The sequence below is a fragment of the Phaseolus vulgaris genome, chromosome 1, assembly GCF_000499845.2.
Source record: "Phaseolus vulgaris cultivar G19833 chromosome 1, P. vulgaris v2.0, whole genome shotgun sequence".
In the NCBI taxonomy this organism is placed as follows: Eukaryota; Viridiplantae; Streptophyta; class Magnoliopsida; order Fabales; family Fabaceae; genus Phaseolus; species Phaseolus vulgaris.
In genome coordinates, this window is record NC_023759.2 from 36,681,825 (window position 1) to 36,687,305 (window position 5,481).

Genomic DNA, 5,481 nt, shown 5'->3' on the forward strand with positions numbered 1-5,481 from the left:
GCATCTCAAAGCTGTGTTTTTGGAAAAGCTGGTTTAGGCTTCAATCCACAGAACAAGCAAGATAGGTTTTCAAAAAGTTTTTTAAGAAAATCAGAAAAACAACCGATTGTTAAGACGAAACAACCGGTTGTTACATGCTTTTACTGCATGAAGAAAGGCCACTCTGTTAGATTCTGTAAAATTAGAAAATATTATGTTCCTAAAGGTTTTATGAAATGGATTCCTAAGGGATGTGATGTTTCTAACAGCAAAGTAAAGTCAAATGGACCCAAATTTGTTAGGGGACCAAATCTTGCTACTTGAAATCGTTTATGCAGGAAAAATAAAGAGAAAAAGAAGAACTGAGCCATCTGATCAAGCTGTTGAAGAAAAAGGCAGTCATTGAAGCTGAATCAATGTTATGCAAAAGATCAAAACAATGAAAAGGAGTTTTCTTGATCAACAAGCAATTGGCTCATTGAAGAATCAACACAAGGATAAGACTTTCCTTTATTTGTTCTCAATCTCTGTTTCAAAGTTATTTCTTGTGATTAATTTTCTTTTAATCAATGTTATCTTATTTAATCTGCTTCTGCTTATGGTTAAAATTTCAAAAATCAAGTTTTAACTACTGCAGAAAAACAACCGATTGTTTCTTCGAAACAACCGATTGTTTTGGGTCTGACAGCACTGTGATGAAATTGATTTAATTGTTTTTTTTTTAAATTTCTATCCGTTGCAGATCAATCTAAAAGAGAGAATCTTGGTCAAATGATCTGTGTTGAAAGCTGATAATGCTCAGAAAGAAGTCATAACTGTCATAAAGGAATATATTCCAAAATCTTGGAAATTCAAGAGCCTTAATGACTAGTCAAAGATCACATGTGAAGACCATGTGATTTTCAGCTTTTTCTGACATTTTCTGTGCAGAACAGAGTCAAGCTCTCTCTCTGAAAATCAGGTACTCTTTGAATGAAATTAAATTCAAATTGATTCTCTTACTGCTATAAAATCCAGTACAGATTTCTTCCACAAAGAACAACCAATTGCAACATCTCTTGCAATATCTCTTGCACCATCTCTTGCAAAAATCGGTGAACCTCTGTTTTTGTCTCTGCTGTCATGGAATCAACCCCTCCCACCTCCAAGAGAGTTAAAACCAGAGCTGTAAGGTCTGGAGGAAGGCTGGAAGGCTGGTTTTCTGGAGATAATGATCTCATTGAGAAGTATAGATATGAGACAAGTATCAAGAAGATAAACAACCCCAAGGTTGTATGTTTTGATTGGCTGAAAAGTCAAAAGCTTGATAATGTGAGAAGGCTGCTCAAGGATCAATCTCTCAGAAGGTTCCTAGAGATGAAGGGTAACATATATCCAGATTTGGTGAGGGTATTCTACACCAAATTGAAGTTTGAGGGAAACAATCTTGTTTCTCATGTGAAAGGTGTGGAAATGGAGATAACCCATGAAGTTTGGGCTGCTGTTGCTGGGCTTAAGTTCTCAGGTCTGAGAATCAACAAGGGAAACCTTGGTGTGGTGGAAGATTTTAATAAAATCCAGTTCTACAAAAGCTGCTTGAAAAATCTACATGTTCAAGTTAGTTCATGCTCGGTTGGAGGTTTGAAGCTTGATGAGAGGTTGCTTGCTCTCATTGTAACTTGGATTCTAACTCCAAGGGGGAGTAATCACTCTGTGCTAACTGAAGAAGATCTGGTTTACATCTTCTGCATCACCAAGAAAGTCAAGATCAATTGGATTCATATAATCAAAGAACACATGCAAAAAGCCATGAGGTTAGGTGATTATCATTATCCCTATGCTGTTTTAATATCTAAGTTTCTACTCTATTTTGAAGTTAATCTTGAAGATGAAACTTCTGAGCTGGTCAAGTCAACTCAAGAGTTGAAAAGTGGATCACTCAGCAAGATGGGCTTTACAAAAGTAGGTGGAAAATGGATAAGTAAGGATGGTGATCATGGTGCCTCATCAAGTGGTGCTGCTCATCTTGAACAAGATGAACCTGCTGATATGGATGTTCAACATGAAGATCCAACTGAAGATTTTCAAGATGCAGGGCCTAGTGCTGCTGATGGATATCAAAGAGAAAGAATGCCAACCATGTCATCTTTTGAAAGACAAATGATGGATAGGCTTGATAGCTTTGCTGAAAATCAAAGGAGCCTCCATGATCTCTGTGTGAGTAATTTCCAAAGGATTGACACCAGGTTTGACAACATGGATGCAAGGTTTATGACTCTGGATGAACAGATTGAAGCTGTCCAGAATCAAATCTTTGATCTTCAGTTTGTTGATGAAGAAGAATGAAGAATAAAACAACCGATTGGTCATCGAAACAATCTATTGTTTTTGGCTGTTCTTTTCTGGTTTTAAAATTTCTTTTCTTCTGCTGTTGTTGTTTTATTCTGATGTACTGAAAACAATATTTTGATTTATCTCTTATCTTTGTCTATTTGTGAAGACAAATAGGGGGAGATATATGCTGTGTTTCGAGTTTATTTTAAGTTTCTGTTTTAAAGTTGATAAAACTGTTTGGAATATGTAATATGTTTCTGATATTAGATATGTTTTAAGCTTTAAACTGTTTATCTGTATGCTAACAGAATATCATAAGTTCAATGTATTGCTCAAATTTACATTGCAGGAATTGCTTCAGATTTAATCAGGTACAACACAAGCATCAAGGATTTGTCTTCATCAAATAGGGGGAGATTGTTGAACCTTGTGATGTTCAATGTTTTGAAGAATCCAAATCGTTTGATGTTGCTGTGCTTGTTTAAGCTTTGTTCTGGGGTAGTTTATATGTTGTAATCCACCCTTGTATTAAATCTCAAGCAATTAGCATCTCAATCTTTATAAAAGTAAAATGTTTTTCAAACTAAGTTGAAACAACCGATTGTTTTGTCGAAATAACCGATTGTTTATACTTAGGTGTTTTGAGAAAGATTGAAAATTGTTTTCAAATAGTTGAAACTGTTAAGTACCAAAACAACCGATTGATTCGAGGAAACAACCGATTGTTTGTTTTGGGACCATAACAGAAAAATTGTTTTCTTTGACTGAGCTTTAAATGCTTTAATTGTATACGCTCCAGTCATTAAATGCTTTGACCAATCTTTTAATGCAATTTAAGAGTTTGTTAAGATTTGATAACAAACTATATCTTTGAATATATTCAGAAAAGCAGTTTTAAGAATTAAGAATCTTTTGACAAAGATTTTTTAAGAGAGTTTTTTCAAAGTGCTGAGATTGCTTAAGAGTTTTTGTGATTGATCAATGTGCTGGAATAGGATTCTACTTGTATTGATTTCAGATATTCATCTGTAACAAGTGTAATCTTTGTAATATGTTGAACAATTCGTTTCTGTGTTTGCTGAGATTGGCTGTGTGTTCTTGAGGTGTTCAAGATCAGCAATCTTAGTGTTGGCCAAGGAGAGTGTGTTTCTTGAGGTGTTTCAAGGTTATTCTCTTGGTTGTGGTGTAAGTGATCAAGTGGTGATTGCTTAGTGGATATCCTCAGGGTTTCTGAGAAGACTGGATGTAGCTGTAGTTTGGAGTGAACCAGTATAAACAACTGTGTACAACCTCTCTATCTCTAACTCTTTAAATTCAGTTTATTTGTGTTTTGCTAGTATAAACAACCGATTGTTTCTACAAAACAACCGATTGTTTTTCTGGTACTACAACTTTTGCTTGCTGTTTTGGCTAACTGAATTGCTGAATCAATTGGTTTCTGAAATAAGTTCATTCTAGTTTTGAAAAGTGTGCGAAAACCCCTTTAAACAATTCACCCCCCTCTAGTTTAAAGCCATCTTTTCTAACAGTATGTTTTAACATTTGATGTTTTTAAAACCAGTTTGATATGTGAAATGGTCATGTAGGTTTGAAATGTTTGGTGAAATGAATGGATGGAAGAAAGCTTAGAAAGGTTTGAAACTTTTGGCAAAGACAAAATGAAAATTTTCAAGAAAATTTCATTGCAGGCTAATTTTAGCTTAAGTTAGAATCTTTAGCTTAAGCTAGATATGCAGAAAAATAAAGAAATTTTGTTCTGCAACTTTTTCTTGAGCTAAAATGATCTAGCTTGAGCTAGAGCAAATCTGTTGCTCTCTACCAAAATTTAGCTTGAGCTAAAAAGTGCTTGCTTGAGCTAGAGCAAATATGTTTCTCTCTGCCAAAATTTAGCTTAAGATAAAAAGAGCTAGCTTGAGCTAGAAAACTCTGTTGCTCTCTGCCAAATTTTAGCCTGAGCTAAGAAGATCTAGCCTAAGCTAGTGGGATTTCTAAAAAAAAATAATAATAAAAAAAAATATGCAGCATTTTATAAAAATCACATTTTAAAAAACCTGCACCCTAATACAGTTTCATAAGCGCCCTCTGGTTTAAAAAAAAATCCCAAAACTTCCATCTACATAACCATTCTCAAACAAACATTTCATCTACATTTCCATTGTCAAGGTGATGTGAATGTAACTACAAGAATACATGATTCTTGACATTCTTAGGAACAACTTGAGCTGGATTTGAAAGACACTTTACTTTAGAATTGGATCAATGTTCTAAATTCAAGAACTCACCAAAACTAAGCACCAACCAAGACTCATATGGAAGTCCATGTTTTGTCAAATTGAATCAAAACAAGAGGAAATAAGAACAAGAAATAAAACTGGACAGAATGTAAAAGATAGCTACTGAACCAAAACAGAATTAAGAACACAATGCTGGAAACACAAAAATAAACGGTAGAAAAAGAAGTAAACTCTAGAAATCAAAACTACCGAATGGAAAATTGAAGAAAAGGGAAGAAGAACACTTATAGAATAAGATGCTTGCTGGATTTTGAGAATTGGAAGAAGCCATTCACGCCACTTGGAACCTTGAACCAATATAAGTGATGGAGTGCCACCACTTGAAGCTCACCATAGCTCACAAGATAAGGCAAAGAAGAGGAAGACTCAAAACTCACAAATTCTCTCCAAAATTGAGTATAGTCTCTCTACTATAAAATTCCAATCTGAATTGTGAAGGACTAAGCCCTCCTTTTATAGGAGTAAGGGCTGGTCATTTACATAGCTTATTCCCTAAGCTACCCAAAAAACTCCTAAGATCACACCCCCCTTACTAAGCTCACTCCCCAAGCTTCTAGAATTTGCTAAACTAAAGCCTAAAGATGCTTTTACAAAAGAGGTGTCTCATGTTTCCCTCTAAGCACCTTTCTAAACATTATTCTATATTATTTATAATTTAAAAGAAACTATAAAGAGAGATATTTAATATGAAGCCTATTATTTGAGAGTTTGTAGACTTCTTTATTTTAGGCTTGATCTTCTCTTTGACTTCTTTTAATTTGTGAGAAGACTAGAAGGAAGAACTTCAAATGTGTAGGTGAAAATCCTCTTCCTTCATTAATAAAATCCTCTCCTAGTGGATATCCATCACAAGGTAAGTAATTACTCTTCTGCTTAATCATTTTCATTGCCATTT